Here is a 20,062-nt window from a genome sequence, read left to right as displayed (position 1 = left end):
TAACGAAAGGAGTCGAGGAGAAACTGGAGGAAGCAAAAGAAATGAAGACATGGGGAGAAAGAGAGGGAGAAATAACTTGGTGAGAAAAGAGGAAGGAAGGGAGGAAAGAGAGTAAAAGCTACAGGTGGTAGGAAGAGGAAATAGGGAGGAGCAGGAGGAGACACTACAAAAAGATAAGAGGAAGGAGGAATGCCGGAAGGAGGAGAGAAATGTGACAGCCTGGAGATTCTTTGGAAATTTGCGGCAGTGAGTCAGTGATTTGGAAATTTTCTGAAACAGAAGAGGAAAGGAAAAAAAATGAGACAAGGGGGGGAGGGCTGAGAGGGGGGGGGGAGGAGAAGGAGAAGAGGAGGCGGCGGTATAAAGGGCAGCAGAGGGGAGCGAACACACTGCAGTTCAAGATGTTCCACCTCCTGATCAGGACGTCTGCTCTCACCCTGTTGGTTACCATGGTGACGGCCGAGCAAGGCATCACCTGTCGACAGGAGATCCCCGCCGAGCTGATCCGAGACCTGTGGGGCCGGACCAGACAGCTGATCGACAAACTGCCGGTACGATCAATAACCTGTTAGACCGTCAGTCGGTTTGACAGACTTATCAATAATCAGTTTACTGTCAGTTCCAGATCAATAATAACTCTTACAGATCAGTGTGCTGATCAGAATGTCAGTTTACAAATTTTAATGTCAGTAAGGACTTTTATTGATTATTCTATCAATCGAAATGTCAGTTTAACATCAATTAAATCCAGACATTAACACTTGAAATAGTCAAACACTTCTAATACACGTCTAATCAATATCATCAGATCAATAAATATGTATTTATAGAAAGTTAACTATCAGTTTATTATCAATTAAAAATCAATAATCACTTTTACTGATTTGTCTGCTAATTCATTCATCGGTTTACAGTGAATTAAAGATCACTAATATCAATTACTCATCAATATGTCAATCTACTTTCAATTCAAAATCAATAACTAATAAAAATTATCTATAAATCGATGTTACTTTGCTGTCACTTAATAACTCTTATTGATTTATCTGATCAACATAATTTCCATTGATTTGGCTATCAATCAATATCTCCGTTTACCACGAATTAAAGATCAATACATTTTATTGATTAGCTCAACATGTCGGTTTGCTTTCATTTAGTAACTCCTATTAATTTGTCTGACTCTCAGTGTCAGTTCATTAAATATCAGCCTGCTAATCAATATATCACATAACTAACATGTCACTATAGTCAGTTTACCATCAATAAATAATAACACTTTTTTCAATTTGCATGTCAAGTTAATTAACAATTCAGTTTACTGTAAACAGATGGCGATCAATGATCAATCAAACATAAACAGTAATTAGTGATTATCATTGGTAGATCAGTTACTTTACATGATAATCAGTTAAACACAGGGGTGGTCAAAATAATGTGAACACGTCAAGGAAAAGGACTTTTAAATAACGGGGTTGAACACCAATCAATAATAAGAATGAGACTAATCAATAACAGAGAATCAGTTCTTTCAAAATAAAAGTACCTTTTATGAAGTGCTTACCACATTTGACCTGATCTGATTTTCTTTTACCGATTTGTCCACGACGTGGTTTCACACTATCTTTCAATCACTCCTATTGATGATTAATACCGTGAAGCAGCTGATGCTTGGTATCAGACAGGAAGTGAACCTGTGAAAAGCGCCAGTTTTCAAACCAGATCAAAGCTCCCGATCAGATCAAAGACTTTCACTAAAAAAACACATTTTGCACTTTTTATTTCACATCAGAAGGAAAAAAAAACTTCAGTTACATACTGTGACTAATACTACTAATATTATGACTGCTTTTGACACACTTTACTTGAGTATTTCCATTTTATGCTACTTACGTATTTACGACTACATATGATACATCCATAATACTACATTATGCAGGAGTACTTGTAATATTAATATTTGTACTTGTAATTATAATACAGTTAATAATAATTATAAAAATAACATTATATATAAAGACATATATAGAGTATATATATATACTATATATATAGTGATATATATGTATATATATCAATATATATATGTCACTAGTTATGTACATTCACACACACACTATATATATATATAATCAAATATTTTAAATATTAAAGTAGATTTTGTTTTTAGACAAAAACGTATGGAGTTTGCTCACTTTTCATGTCAGATTGACATGCACTTTACACAGTAGTAGTATTATTTTAAACATTTTCTTTATGAGGTACTTCATTAAATTTTCACCTTTGGATTAGATGTGTATTTTTTTTAAATGACATTTATATTATATTGCAGCCTCTGTGTCTGTTAAAGTAATTATTTTCCTTTTGAAAACATGATAAAAATATAAAACCTGACATAAAAAAGCTCTGCCATTGAAGTAAGAATGAGTTTTATGTTTTTATCTGCAGAAAGAGGAAAAATTCTCCCCACAACTGAGATTGCTGCCCAAGTTCTGCACAAACTGTCCTGAGGTCAGTAAACCTGTCTAACTCCAATCCTGTCTGTGTCTTTGTATCTCCAGTGAAAATCACTTTTTGAATGGAGTCTGGTGCAGGAGAGCATAAAGTGGAAGTAAATCTACCGCTGAGGTTTCAGCCTCCAGCCATAATGGTGCCCGCTTGGTTTACCACAACCACAAACAGACATCTCACATTATCATCGCCAATCCAATACTCTAACTATACAGAATCAAGTGAAGCATCACAATCTGTACACGCCACTCACTCACACGTCAAACCAGCCAAATACAGGTATTTCAAAACATGTACTTCCATTCCTGTCCAGTCACACGTACAGTTCGGATTTCACAGAGGTATTTTGGTTGAGGGTCATCTGAATGTGTTATTTTTACCGCATTATATCTGATTTATGCAGAACAACACCTTGAATTTTTTTGTAAAGGTAATGTGGCATTAACTGTGTCAAAGTCTCGGCTCCTGTCTCAGTTAGCAGCCGCTGAGCTAGCTTCTGTATCTCAATGGGTTTTCCCACAGAGGTAAATGGGCCTCTACCACTGTCCTGGAAAGTAAAAGTGGAACACTTCCTCATTTTAGCAACCATTTGTTTTTTAGCGTTCAACACAGCTTCCTAATAGAGGAGATTTAACAACTTCAGAAATCATGGGATACATTGTTGTTGAATGCAACCAATATAATCATTGCTTATCTTGATTAAAACGAGTACGGATGATGGTAGATACCCATTAATCTTCAGTTATGGACGCAAGACCTTAACTTTTCTGAAAAATGAAAGAAACACACAGATGTGATGCTAATGTGTCAATGTCTTAAATCCTATCAATGAAGTGCTTCAACTCTCCAGAATAGAGACCTCCCTCCTCGCTATAGTAGTTCGACTTCTCGCTATATGACACATCTGGTGGGCTACGGGCGTCACTGGCCTATTTCAGCATGGCATCGTTAAGCAAACGGCACATCGGGATCTTTAGGAGGTCTCAGTCTGCAAATTACAGATTGGGAAAGTGTGGAGCTCTGTAGCCTAAGTTAGCTTAGCTTTACATGTGAAGTTGCAGCACTAGATTTTCAGTCTCTTCTGCGTTGTGGGATGAAGCTGTGGACTCGATGTTAAGGGTTAATCAGTCTATTATTGTACTTTGCAAAACTACAGCTGCTCATTCATCAGGACAATGAAACATAGACGGTTTGTTACACAAGTGAACAAAAAGGCGGGGCTTACAGTAGGTGTGCCTGATGTGCAAACATGTGCTCTCCTCCTCAGCCTGCGATTGGCTGGCAGGAGGTGCGGGAATTAATTGATGTCTACCAGAGGAGTGTGTTCAGCAGAGAGGTCGTCCAGGAGCTCCTCCCCCTCCACTACAACGACCTGCTGTACCGACTGCAACACACACTGCAGCACTGCGTGAGTACACAACTACAGACACACAACTACAGACACACACTGCAGCACTGCGTGAGTACACAACTACAGACACACAACTACAGACACACACTGCAGCACTGCGTGAGTACACAACTACAGACACACAACTACAGACACACAACTACAAACACACACTGCAGCACTACGTGAGTACACAACTACAGACACACAACTACAGACACACACTGCAGCACTGCGTGAGTACACAACTACAGACACACAACTACAGACACACACTGCAGCACTGCGTGAGTACTCAACTACAGACACACAACTACAGACACAAACTGCAGCACTGCATGAGTACACAACTACAGACACACACTGCAGCACTGCGTGAGTACACAACTACAGACACACACTGCAGCACTGCGTGAGTGCACAACTACAGACACACACTGCAGCACTGCGTGAGTACACAACTACAGACACACACTGCAGCACTGCGTGAGTACACAACTACAGACACACACTGCAGCACTGCGTGAGTACACAACTACAGACACACAACTACAGACACACACTGCAGCACTGCGTGAGTACACAACTACAGACACACAATTACAGACACACAACTACAGACACACACTGCAGCACTGCGTGAGTACACAACTACAGACACACAACTACAGACACACACTGCAGCACTGCGTGAGTACACAACTACAGACACACAACTACAGACACACACTGCAGCACTGCGTGAGTACACAACTACAGACACACAACTACAAACACACACTGCAGCACTGCGTGAGTACACAACTACAGACACACACTGCAGCACTGCGTGAGTACACAACTACAGACACACAACTACAGACACACACTGCAGCACTGCATGAGTACACAACTACAGACACACAACTACAGACACACACTGCAGCACTTCGTGAGTACACAACTACAGACACACAACTACAGACACACACTGCAGCACTTCGTGAGTACACAACTACAGACACACAACTACAGACACACACTGCAGCACTGCATGAGTGCACAACTACAGACACACAACTACAGACACACAACTACAGACACACACTGCAGCACTTCGTGAGTACACAACTACAGACACACAACTACAAACACACACTGCAGCACTGCGTGAGTACACAACTACAGACACACAACTACAGACACACACTGCAGCACTGCGTGAGTACACAACTACAGACACACAACTACAGACACACAACTACAAACACACACTGCAGCACTACGTGAGTACACAACTACAGACACACAACTACAGACACACACTGCAGCACTGCGTGAGTACACAACTACAGACACACAACTACAGACACACACTGCAGCACTGCGTGAGTACTCAACTACAGACACACAACTACAGACACAAACTGCAGCACTGCATGAGTACACAACTACAGACACACAACTACAGACACACACTGCAGCACTGCGTGAGTACACAACTACAGACACACAACTACAGACACACACTGCAGCACTGCGTGAGTACACAACTACAGACACACAATTACAGACACACAACTACAGACACACACTGCAGCACTGCGTGAGTACACAACTACAGACACACAACTACAGACACACACTGCAGCACTGCGTGAGTACACAACTACAGACACACAACTACAGACACACACTGCAGCACTGCGTGAGTACACAACTACAGACACACAACTACAGACACACAACTACAAACACACACTGCAGCACTGCGTGAGTGCACAACTACAGACACACACTGCAGCACTGCGTGAGTACACAACTACAGACACACACTGCAGCACTGCGTGAGTACACAACTACAGACACACAACTACAGACACACACTGCAGCACTGCGTGAGTACACAACTACAGACACACAATTACAGACACACAACTACAGACACACACTGCAGCACTGCGTGAGTACACAACTACAGACACACAACTACAGACACACACTGCAGCACTGCGTGAGTACACAACTACAGACACACAACTACAGACACACACTGCAGCACTGCGTGAGTACACAACTACAGACACACAACTACAAACACACACTGCAGCACTGCGTGAGTACACAACTACAGACACACACTGCAGCACTGCGTGAGTACACAACTACAGACACACAACTACAGACACACACTGCAGCACTGCATGAGTACACAACTACAGACACACAACTACAGACACACACTGCAGCACTTCGTGAGTACACAACTACAGACACACAACTACAGACACACACTGCAGCACTTCGTGAGTACACAACTACAGACACACAACTACAGACACACACTGCAGCACTGCATGAGTGCACAACTACAGACACACAACTACAGACACACAACTACAGACACACACTGCAGCACTTCGTGAGTACACAACTACAGACACACAACTACAAACACACACTGCAGCACTGCGTGAGTACACAACTACAGACACACAACTACAGACACACACTGCAGCACTGCGTGAGTACACAACTACAGACACACAACTACAGACACACAACTACAAACACACACTGCAGCACTACGTGAGTACACAACTACAGACACACAACTACAGACACACACTGCAGCACTGCGTGAGTACACAACTACAGACACACAACTACAGACACACACTGCAGCACTGCGTGAGTACTCAACTACAGACACACAACTACAGACACAAACTGCAGCACTGCATGAGTACACAACTACAGACACACAACTACAGACACACACTGCAGCACTGCGTGAGTACACAACTACAGACACACAACTACAGACACACACTGCAGCACTGCGTGAGTACACAACTACAGACACACAATTACAGACACACAACTACAGACACACACTGCAGCACTGCGTGAGTACACAACTACAGACACACAACTACAGACACACACTGCAGCACTGCGTGAGTACACAACTACAGACACACAACTACAGACACACACTGCAGCACTGCGTGAGTACACAACTACAGACACACAACTACAGACACACAACTACAAACACACACTGCAGCACTGCGTGAGTGCACAACTACAGACACACACTGCAGCACTGCGTGAGTACACAACTACAGACACACACTGCAGCACTGCGTGAGTACACAACTACAGACACACAACTACAGACACACACTGCAGCACTGCGTGAGTACACAACTACAGACACACAATTACAGACACACAACTACAGACACACACTGCAGCACTGCGTGAGTACACAACTACAGACACACAACTACAGACACACACTGCAGCACTGCGTGAGTACACAACTACAGACACACAACTACAGACACACACTGCAGCACTGCGTGAGTACACAACTACAGACACACAACTACAAACACACACTGCAGCACTGCGTGAGTACACAACTACAGACACACACTGCAGCACTGCGTGAGTACACAACTACAGACACACAACTACAGACACACACTGCAGCACTGCATGAGTACACAACTACAGACACACAACTACAGACACACACTGCAGCACTTCGTGAGTACACAACTACAGACACACAACTACAGACACACACTGCAGCACTTCGTGAGTACACAACTACAGACACACAACTACAGACACACACTGCAGCACTGCGTGAGTACACAACTACAGACACACAACTACAGACACACAACTACAGACACACACTGCAGCACTTCGTGAGTACACAACTACAGACACACAACTACAAACACACACTGCAGCACTGCGTGAGTACACAACTACAGACACACAACTACAGACACACACTGCAGCACTGCGTGAGTACACAACTACAGACACACACTGCAGCACTTCGTGAGTACACAACTACAGACACACAACTACAGACACACACTGCAGCACTGCATGAGTGCACAACTACAGACACACAACTACAGACACACACTGCAGCACTGCGTGAGTACACAACTACAGACACACAACTACAGACACACACTGCAGCACTGCGTGAGTACACAACTACAGACACACAACTACAGACACACAATACTGACTTATCTTTTTTGTGTACTTCCAGGTTTCTTCTTCCTATAAACCATCAAAATGGTTAAAAACCATCAAGAAACTGGAAAAAAAAATTAAAAAGGTAAATACATACAGAATGTATGACTACTGCTGGTACTGTTTTACTACTTATACTACTACTGTTACTACCAGGCTTACTACTACTACTACAACTGCTACTGCTGGTACAATGCTACTGATACTACAATTACATTTACTCCTACTATGACAGCTAGTACCTCTAATGCTACTACTGCTTCTGCTACTTTGGTTTTAAATGCTACTTCTATTACTACTGCTTTTGCTACTGTAATAGTACTTCTAATACCATTATTACTATATTGCTCCAATTTCTTTCTCCTACTGTTACTAGTGCCTACCATTGCCACTGCTACTTGTACTACTAGTATTTGTACTACTGCACCTGCTGCTACAGTTACTGCTGTTACAAATTACTTCTGTTGTGGCTACTCCTAATACTGCTACCACTGGTCATACTACTACTACTGCTGCTCCTGAAAGTATCACAACTTATTTTGCTGAGTAACGCTGCTTCTGCTTCTACGGGTACTAATACTACTACTGTGTCAGCTACCAAAGCCTCTAATGCAAATATTACAACTAGTAACTCCTGCTATTGCCACTGAATATACTTTTCAAATAATTAAACAACAAATGTACTACATGTAAATATTAGAATATTAGTATCATGTGCTGCTCATCATATCCACATCAGTTGTCTTAAGTCTGGGTAAAGCAGAATAATATAATATACTTTAATTATTAAGTTATTATCAATACTGTCACATTAGCCATATAAATATTCTAATAAAACTAAATGTGTGTCTGCAGAGGAGGAGAGACGAAAGAGCGCTGAAGGCCGTCAGAGAGTTCACCTTCATCCTCAGATGGATTGATGTGCTGGCACAGCACGACATCCTGTAGAGCATCATCATCACCATCATCATCATCATCATCATCACCAACAGCCTCATTATCAACATCAGTGTTGTCATCATAACCTCTAACCTCATTATCATAAGGGTTCAGTATTTTCAGCTTTTATTTTGAAAATCAGTGCTTATTTTGATTTTTAAAAAATGAATTAATTGTATTTTTGCTGCACAAATATGTTATATATTATTCAGAGGAAAAATCATCAGCTCACTGAAATTTTAATCAGTTGTCTCCTCAAGTATGGATCAAAAAATTTATCATCATCATTGTCATTATTCTCCACAGCTGTCTGGCTCGAAGCTTCTGAAAATTCTTGAATCTTTTAATTTTATTTTTATATTGGTTTTGAATGTTTTATACATGTAGCAAATGTAGCTTTATTTACAAAATAAGTTATTTTTTTATCAAAATATTTATTTTATTTACCGAATATTCCAGAGTGTTAAACATGCTTGAAACTTAACTTAAAGATAACGAGAGATATTTTAAATGAATTATTGTAGCTTTATTTATGTGCATTTGTCAATTGGATTCTTATAGAAATAAACTAGATTTATAACTTCATCACTGATGACTGGTGTTGGTTTCTAATTGGTAAACTGTGAGTTGTGTGGGTGTTGTCACCACCTGCTGGGCAATATGTGATACAGCACATGAATATACACGTGCTGTGCTGTATTTCTTATTGTCTATAAGAATTACAGCTTTCTAACAGGGAAAGGAAAAGAAAAATTAAAGGGAATGAAATGAAAAGGAAGAGAGGATGAAAGCAGGGATAATAGGATGGGAAGTGAAAAAAACAAAGGAAGAAAGGAAAAAATAGGGAATAAAAAGGAAAAGAGAAAACTAGATAAGAAAGGAGAAGGTGAGGGAAAGGAAACAAGGAGACCAGGGATGCAGAGAGAAAGAGTTGAGAGAAGGAAACAAGGACAAAAGGAAACATCTGGTTTCTTTACACGGTGGAGGATTTTGGATTTTGAGGTTTCAGGTCACAATTTAGTTTGTGGAAGGATTAAAGGAAAAGAAAAAGAGGGAATAAAAAGGAGAAGAAGAAACTAGATAAGAAAGGAGAAGGTGAGGGAAAGGAAGGAAAAAAAATTAAAAGTAAAAGAAGGAGAAAAGAAAGGAAGGAAGAGCAGAGAAAAGGAATGTTGAGGAAAGGAAACAATGAAACCAGGGATGTGGAGAGAAAGAGTTGAGGGAAGCAAACGAGGAGAAAAGGAAACAATGAAACCAGGGATGTGGAGAGAAAGAGTTGAGGGAAGCAAACGAGGAGAAAAGGAAACAATGAAACCAGGGATGAGGAGAGAAAGAGTTGAGGCAAGGAAACAAGGAGAAAAGGAAACCATGTTTCAAAATCATATTTCTTTACACCGTGGAAAATTTTGGATTTTGAGGTTTCAGGTCACAATTTAGTTTGTGGAAGGATTAAAGGAAAAGAAAAAGAGGGAATAAAAAGGAGAAGAAGAAACTAGATAAGAAAGGAGAAGGTGAGGGAAAGGAAGGAAAAAAAATAAAAAGTAAAAGAAGGAGAAAATAAAGGAAGGAAGAGCAGAGAAAAGGAATGTTGAGGAAAGGAAACAAGGAGACCAGGGATGTGGAGAGAAAGAGTTGAGGGAAGCAAACGAGGAGAAAAGGAAACAATGAAACCAGGGATGAGGAGAGAAAGAGTTGAGGCCAGGAAACAAGGAGAAAAGGAAACCATGTTTCAAAATCATATTTCTTTACACCGTGGAAAATTTTGGATTTTGAGGTTTCAGGTCACAATTTAGTTTGTGGAAGGATTAAAGGAAAAGAAAAAGAGGGAATAAAAAGGAGAAGAAGAAACTAGATAAGAAAGGAGAAGGTGAGGGAAAGGAAGGAAAAAAAATTAAAAGTAAAAGAAGGAGAAAAGAAAGGAAGGAAGAGCAGAGAAAAGGAATGTTGAGGAAAGGAAACAAGGAGACCAGGGATGTGGAGAGAAAGAGTTGAGGGAAGCAAACGAGGAGAAAAGGAAACAATGAAACCAGGGATGAGGAGAGAAAGAGTTGAGGCCAGGAAACAAGGAGAAAAGGAAACCATGTTTCAAAATCATATTTCTTTACACCGTGGAAAATTTTGGATTTTGAGGTTTCAGGTCACAATTTAGTTTGTGGAAGTATTAAAGGAAAAGTTCACCCAAAAGAAAAACTGAGTCACGATCCACTCCCTGGAAACTCCAGTTTAAGTCGTCAGGACGATGGCTGAAACTGTGAGAACTCTCGCCCCCGTGGCTCCGCCCCCACGCGCTGACACAACACTGAACTGAATGCATCATCATCATCGCCATCTTCGCGCTGAGTCAGCTCCACTGCAACGGTCACAAGATTTCTATTCAGGAGTAAAAACTGCTTCCAAAAGTAAATAAAATTTGCACATTTTTAGCTTCTTTAAGCTCCTAGATTTGTTTTGGCGGCAGATTTCCTGCCTGATTCAGTCTCGGTGTTTCGAGCTGCAGCCGGCAGCTATTTTCATCAACGCTACCTGCTCAGTAAGACTTACTCAGAGATGAGCTGGTGAACTTTTCCTGCATTCATGTGGTGTCAGAATAATCGGAAATTAACTTGAATTCCCCCTGAAGTCGTAACAAAAGTTTCGGTACACGACTTTAAGACTTGACGTCATATTACGCAGAAACATGGAGAAAAACAAATTATTTTTATTTGCATATACATTTTTTGCTCACATGTTAATTGTAAAATGGTATTAGGTTGTAACCTTTAGTTGCTGTCGCCACGTAGAGTTACCTAGATTAGTTACATATTGACATTAACCCTTATAAAAAGTCAGGTAAAGAAAAATTTATTTTAGGAATTAGTGGTTTTAGGGAAGGAACTGGTGCAGCAACAAACCTGAGACAAAATCACCTGTCTTCAAACTTCATCATCACAAACATAACATGCAGACGCTGTAAGCTGTAGTAGTGGAACATTTAGCAGCTAAAGAGACAGATATTTCCCTGTGGAGATGTTGGAGACCAAAACAGAACTCAAATAACTAAATTTGACATCTAGTCGGCCATCCTTCCCAGAGTCAGATGAGATGGATAATGGTAAAATTCTGTACAGGATCTGGACATGTTTGGTCCTGCTTAACACAAAGACTGGAATCATGGTGAAACTGCTAGTCTAACTTCATCAAAAAAAAAAACAAAACACCTTACCAAAACTGTATTATTTACATTGCATATTAAGCACAATCTAAATCCGATCACTGCTATCATCGCGTGATGCTGAAGTTGTAATCCATGCATATGTATCCTACAGACTTGATTACTGTAATGCCCTTCTCTCCAGCCTCTACCAGAAGTCTCAGCAGCCAGAAATCTGACAAAAACTAGGACATTTGAACATATAACATCTATTCTGGCCTCTCTTCATTGGTTTCCAATGCAAGCTAGAGCTGACTTTAAGGTCCTCCTTTTAACTTAATGGACTTGTACCATCCTACCTAGCTGAGCTAATTGCAACATTTACACAGGTTCGCCCTCTTCGCTCTCTCACTGTTAGTCTCCAGGTCAAACCTCCCAGAATTTGCGTCAAGCACATTTTAAGATCCTCTCAATATGAAGTTTTTAAATGTAGCTGTTTTATCTTGAATTTTTTAATTCTTGCTGTATTTGCCCCTTACGTGTTTTATCTTGTGTCTTCACGTTTGTACTCTTTTGTATTTAATCCGGTGTATTTTTTGGAAAGTGCATTCAGACCCTGCTGCATGGTGATTTTGCACTGTAAATAAATATAATTTGATTTGTGTATTGAAAGACATGTCAGTGTTGGCAAAAAATTAACAAAGACAATGTTTCTACTGATATTTTGTCAAGTTGTCAAGTTCAATACTCACTGCATCTGCACCAGCACATACTGCTGCTGGAAAGTAGACATAGCCTTGCTCGGGAGACTCTCGATGTATCTCTATGACCTGCAAGGCGACAGATGTCAACATTAAACAACAATGTCAAACTAACACACAGTGTAGTCAATAAAAAAACATTATAGCTCGCACAGACACTGATGGTCAGCCTACAGTATACAGTAGGTTAGCTTGCTAGCAGTGTTGCTAGTTTTGCTAACTGAGTGTCAGTGACCCTGGTCTTGCATGCTGTTGTGGTCTGAGACTCTCCCACCTGCTCACTCTAAGATGTTACAGAGTGAAATGGAAGCATGTTGCTAGTTTTAAACAGTGTGGGTGGTGACTGACTGCTACATGTCATCATTCCCAAGGCTTAGTGCTTGCTGCTGAGATTGTTCAGTAATAGTGCAAAAGGATGTGCTCAACTCAATGCTGGAACACTTCCTGTACAAACTGAAAGTGACTACTTGGAGGCTTTGGGGCTAGCAATGCTTATTAGTCTGAGGATACTATTGCTGCTGCCGGCCCTATCTGCTGCAGTCTGCTGATAGGTAGACAACTAATGTGGTGCTCCTCATTAGTACTTAGTTATTTAAATCCTCTCCAAATAATTTCTTATTTCTGCTGCCGTCATGATATATGATACACGTAAAAAACACAATTACATATTCTGTAAGGAGAATGCAGTAAAATTGCAGAACCAAGCATAAGTTGCTAGTGTGCTCTTCCCTATTGTGACATAAAAGTTACTTAAGGTCTGGACCAAGTATATTCCGAAGCAACACAAGTACAGCCACTAGTTAGCAAATGGTAGAAATGTATCTTGATGACCACTCCTGTGCTGTCTGCCAGCTAACACAGTTTGGAATAGGAGGCAAAAAGCAAGGCACTGGCTGGCGCATGTATCTCAGCTCTCCCTGCCAGTTTGCACCCACAGGATAGAGAGAGGAGAGAACAGACTTACAATCCTGATGGCTTAAGAAGTCAGTCTGATTTTTAATGGTGTGGGCAGAATTGGATTAGCTATTAATCCTACTTTGTAGTCTTATTTATTAGATTTGAAAGCTTTATTATATATTTGTAATCCTCTAAATGCGGGAACATCATCTGCAGTGTGCCTTGAGATCATCCGTCACCAAGTGACGTCACTGCAATGCACATTTTCTTTTTTCCCACATCCTCGTACATTTCCAGAATTCATCCACAGGGAACAAAGAACGGGCAACACCTGTCAACATGTTGCCTCACCGGGGTCAGAGGTCATGGGTCAGTGAGGCTGATGGCGCTATGCAATAAGAGTGTGCTGTGTGTTTGTATCAAGGGTGGAATACATTAATCAGAATCAGCTTTATTGCCAGGTATGTGCACACATACGAGGAATTTAACTCAGGATCGTACATTTCTCACGATGTGCTTACTCATTTAAAAACACAATATCACAATAATAAAAATAAAATAAAACCAGACACAGACTTCAGTGTAGACGACATAAATATACACACTATGAACAAAAACAATACAGATATATTACAAGTAGTGCAGCGAGCAGAGTGCAAAGGATGCAAGAGTATGTACATTTCGGAGGTGGATGTGATATACAGGTACACATACACACACGTGCATACGTGCACACAGTGTGATGAAGCATAGTGCAAAGGATGCTGGAATAAATAAGTATTTTGTGCAGGAGTTCTGACTTGAGGTAGGTGGATAAATAATCATACACACCAGCACCTCAAATGCGATTTGCTGTCGTGGTTTGCACTTCAGGGCCACCGTCAATTGTGTTTGTAGGTGGGAAATTCAACCCTTCACCACACAGAAGAGGATGTGGTGTGTGTGTGTGTTTGTGTGTGTGTGTTTGTGTTGTTTATGCTGACAGTTGGCCCACAGGAAAAAAAAAAACTGCCTGGTTAAGACTTCTAGGAAACACAGAAACAGAGGAGATTTTGTTAAATGCAGGAGATGTTCCAGTCAAGTAACAATTATCTAGAAAGCCAACAGCCAGTGTGTGTGTGAGAGAGAGACTGGCAGAAATTAATCATCTGGTGAACTGCAGCAATTTAACTTTTCATCTTGATATATCTTCATTACAGAAATTTAAATCCCTGCAAGAAATAAGCTGTTTGGTTATTGTACAGTGGAAACAGCTCATTGTGATCACGGCCACAGTGATCAATAATTATAAACGCTGTTTAAAATTTGCTTGCAGTGATCAAGTACTCCGCTTACTGTGTTCATTTTGGGTCTTTTCATACTTGACAACGTGTGGAAACAAATATATATATATATATATATATATATATATATATATATGAATATTTTAAGTTTAAGTTTTCAAACGTCGATACAATTGAGTAAATAGTGAAGCTATCCGTTTTATGACTTTATATTGGTGTAGTAAATATTCAAATGTCTATTAGATGGTAATCTGCATTAGAAATAAAGAAAAAGAAAAACATTCAGTTATAATCATCTGCTTATAGTGGTCAATTTGACCCGGAAAGATGTGATCACTCTAAGGGGTTTCCACTGTATTTAATATTTCTTCTACAAAATTAATGTAAACATCTGGCCCCTAAATTTAAAGCTGTGAAATGTAAACTTTCTTTTGATCAATTCAATTTAATATTTATTGTCCCTCGTGGGGAAGTTCAATTTGCAGTAAGGCTAAACATACATGGAATAAAACAAAACAGAAACAGCCGAGACCGTGTACAATATCTATTTGTTCGGCCAAATACTCAAACAGTTGAAATGGTAGCCTCACCAGCACTGGAGGGTGCTTCTGAGCAGTGAAGTCAGCAGGCATTAATTGCTCTAGGTGCAAAGGATAATTTGAATCTGTTGGTTTTAACCCCAATTACATAAGAAAATGTATTATTTTGTTTTCATTTGCTTTCAAGCTGATGCTAACTCTCATAGCGTCAATTTCAGAGAAGAAGCTGCTCAGCAACAAACAGCAGACAGACAGTTAGAGACCAGCTGGTGAACATAGTGAGGGATTTAGCAGCTAAAGAGCCAGATATTTACTTTTAGGAGGTGGTGGAGAACAAACAGATAGCTAACAAAGACAGAATATTGGATTCATAATTCATCAGCTGACACAAACACGACTCCAAATGAACGGTCATGTTGCTCTGTAGCTGCTGAATGTGGAAATAAGCAACAAGTTTTATATCAACTTGAAAGTCGATGTTAGTGTTCACAACTTTTCACTTCCCCCAAGTGTCCAAAAAGATTGAAATTTTTGCAAGGTTAGTATTTCTATTTAGGGCATGTGTCCACTCGTACCTGTTGCGCGCCGTACACCGCTATTATCTATCAACTTTGAGGATTTTTAAGCTCGATTTAGACCACGTAGAGAAGACAAGAGCTGTGGTCGGCTGCTTGTGTTTTCTCCTACAAGTTCCTAATGACTGCAGAGACTGATAGTGAAGACAACGTTGAGGAGTAATCTGCTGCTGCTCAGTAACACACATCTAGCATATCTAGATATCGAGAGAAATCTGATGCTCACCTATAAAAGAAAACCTACTGCAGGACTAACGTTAACCCCTTGTGTCAAGTTTAAATCTGTCGTTGGATGGATGAGGATTTGTTCTTTGCATTATTATCCACAAGGTTTTTTGATGGGATGAGATCATCATGGAGGAGCACGTCATCATTCAACTTATCTGAAACTTAAAACCTTACAAAACTCTAAACAAAAGGTTTTGACCTGACAGCAAAGATGTGATGTACAGTAAAATAAAATCAGAGTTAAGGGGCATTAAAGGATGATAAATCCTTTCCGCCTTCAAGATCATGTTCAAGAGACCAAAAGTGCCGAGCACCTTTAGGATCCTACATCCTTTCAGAGATGCTTTCTCCAGCCCTCTCCCTCCTAAATAATAATAGATGTACTAAAGGACAAATGAACATTGTTTTTTTGGCGAAAGTCTTATTTAAAGACCTGCATGCATCTGCGGGAGCAAATGTTGTATGTTCGTGATCAGTAAACAGTCCACTGAACTAAAATATCTTTTAAACTAACAAGACCCCAGCAAGTCTGTATAAATAACAGCTTCTCTGACTGTCTTGTCCTGAATACTGGTGTTGCACAGGGATGTGTTTAATCTCCTCTTCTATCCTCCATATAAACAAGATGAGGCAAAATATAAGAGTAAAGACCTCTCACTTATGAAATATGCTGATGACATGGTCCTACTCTCAGCACATCGACCACCTTGCTACCTGGTTTGACGGCAGCTTCCTTGATCTTAAAGAGGTGGTATTATGCTTATTTTCAGGTTCCAAATCCTATTCAGAGGTTGTACCAAAACAGGGTTACATGGTTTAATTTTCAAAAAAAACACCATATTTTTTTCCATACTGCACATTGCTGCATCTCCTCTTTTCACCCTGTGTTGAAAGCTTCGTTTTAGCTATGGAGAGATACATCTTGTTCCTAGTTAAGGACTACTAGCCAATCAGAAGCAGAGTAGGGCAGGTCCTAAAAGCCGGTAACCACGGCTCGGGTTCAGCTGTACATGTTGCCGACCAGCTTAGCAACATGGACTGGAGCGAGAGTTTCAGAGTGGTGAGTTATTAATCTGTAACAAAAGTATCTTTCATCCATAAAGTTTTAACTGAGCTCTGTCTCTACATCACAGGAACAACTTTATGTCCACTGACTGCCTGGAGGGTAGCTAGTGTTTGAAGGGAGAGGAGAGCTGTGTGCTGCAGCTCACTGTTTTTCCACCGGTGATTTTCAGGGCGTGTCGGAGTAGTCGTTCGGCGAGCATTATGACACGTATTTACTTGTGACGTCACAAGAAAGGGAAGTAAAGGCTGGACTACAAACGAGCTTTTTTCAGGCAGTTCAGAGCAGAGTTTTCTGTGGGAGATGGGAACTCCCTTTGGGCTTTTTCACTTTGCAAACCTAGTACATGCACAAAAAAAGAGATATAACTCAATGGAAAAGGGGAAAAACCATAATACCACCTCTTTAATGTCAGTAAGACCAAGGAGCTGTGTCTGGGAGGTAAGATGGGAGCATCATGAAAGGGCAGGAAGTGGAACAGGACACTCACTTTAAATATCTGGGAAGAATTATTGACATTAAACTCACCTTTCAGACCAAAGCAGACTACATTTATGAAAAAGTGAGGCAGCGGCTCTCCTCAGGACACTGAGGAGCTTCAATGCCTGCAAACACATCCTGAATACGGTCTACAGGTCAGTTACTGAGAGCAATCTCGACTTTAATATCGTCTCCTGGTATAGGAACCTCTCAGTTAGACACAGGAACAAGCTGACCCAGGTCAACAAGTTCAGTGGAGACAAACTGTTGCAACTCCAGAACTTATATAATCAGTTCATAACAGAAAAGGCAACCCAGATCTACAATGACCCCAAATCATTAATGCTCTCTGCTGTGACTATACAAAACAAGGACATAATAAAATAACCCCCTCCCCACCCACTGCCTATGAGCACTGCTGCTGCTGATAATGCATTTTATGTACAGTCACAGGAAAAAGTATGTGAACCTTTTTGGGATCACCTGGATTTCTGCATAAACTGGTCATAAAATGTGACCTGATCTTCATCTGAGTCACAACAAAAGACAAACATACTTTTTCCTCCCTGCAATGGGAATGTTTACATAGTGTGTTCAATAAAAAAATAAAACACATCATTAGTGTTTAGTAGTTTGTGTGGTATTAGTTTAAGCAGACTCTGTTTGCTGTGGTTGTGACTCAGAGGTCAGATCACATTTTAGGCCCAATTTATGCAGAAATCCAGGCAATCCCAAAGGGTATCTGCCAACAGTTGTGATAACTTGTAAGAGTTGTAAAATGCAGTGTCAGAGTGTTATTAGTCACTGTGCACTGGTTTGGCATCTGATGAGACTTCAAATTCACAAATCTGTTACTCAAACATCGTCTTCATCGTCTCACCGGGACTCTCACATTTCAGCTCATTTTCCAACACCACTTACAGATAGCCTACTTCAATGTATCACAAACCGTGGCAACAAGCTTGTCCCAGCCAGGTGCATCACTTTTTAGTGTTCCCTGGAAACACTTTCTGCTACTTGGTGCGTTTCTGTATTCTGTTTTATCTATTTGTGTAAAATGGTGAAATGTTTCTTAATTTGCTTGTAAAGACAAGTCAGTTTTTATTTATATATCTCAATTTTACACACGTCACTTCACACATCTACCTCAAGGGGCTTGCATTTGTCTATTTGCACATGCTCTCTTAAGTTGCAGTGAATTGAGCTTCAGGGCCACCGTACTTATAAGACATCAATATTTGGATAAATAAAATGGTTTGCAAACCAAATCAATCAAGTCAGACGCTGCACTCAGTATTAAAATTAGGTTTAGCTAATTATTATCATAAACAGTAGTATTTACTGTAACGGCACCTCCTGTATAATCTAACACTGAAACTACAGTTTAGGCCTGATCTTTTAAAGTGGTTTCTTGGTACGCTGGTGAAGATGTGTCATTTAATTCGGAGGACTATGAAACCAAAACAGAGATTAGCTCTTTCGTTATTTTCTGGGTATTGTTCCTGTCGTTGTCAAGGTCACTCAATAACAGTGGAGAGCTGCGAAAGTTCAAGAACTGTCAACCCAGGAGGTAGAAGCAAATTTGAATTTAAAATAGTTTTTAAGTATTTTTGAACTGTGCATTGTGCAGCTGTGTTATGTAGCAAAATATTTAAAAAAATTATTCGGATCGAAGGCCAGAATAAATTAGGGAATCCGTAGAAATGATTTTTCTACTCAGAGTAATGGCATTTCTAGCCGCAGTGATGAATCAGGTTTCATTGTAACGAGTGTGGTGGCGTTTCCACAAGCCGTGATGATGCAGTGATGGTTTTTCTTCCTGCTGCGATGACGTTACTTCAGCAGTAACACTTTTACCTCAATCAGATTTCCCAGCGTAGTTGCATCTCACCCCACAATGATGAACACACATCTTCTGTCTGCAGCGATAAATCTACCTGCTACATTTCTACGCTAAATGGTCAAAACTATGTGGACATTACACCTACTGTTGAACATATTCTGACACGATGGGCATTTACATGCTGCCCTAACGCTTCTGGTTTCAGGGTTCCCGTTTTGTAGCTGGCTTCGTGCACAGTGGCATTGTCACACAAACAGCAGCAGCTAAACCTTCTGGCTTGTGAGACTTTATTACGACTAATGTACAGCCTGCATTTGTCTTTTTACTGTGGAGTTCAACCAAAAAGTACATTTTACTACTTTGCCATTTGAAT

The sequence above is a fragment of the Micropterus salmoides genome, unplaced genomic scaffold, assembly GCF_014851395.1.
Source record: "Micropterus salmoides isolate LMB-PRFRI ecotype aquatic unplaced genomic scaffold, ASM1485139v1 Ms_hic_scaffold_9, whole genome shotgun sequence".
Lineage (NCBI taxonomy): Eukaryota > Metazoa > Chordata > Actinopteri > Centrarchiformes > Centrarchidae > Micropterus > Micropterus salmoides.
The sequence above is the reverse complement of the archived record's forward strand: the minus strand, read 5'-3'. Positions refer to the sequence as shown.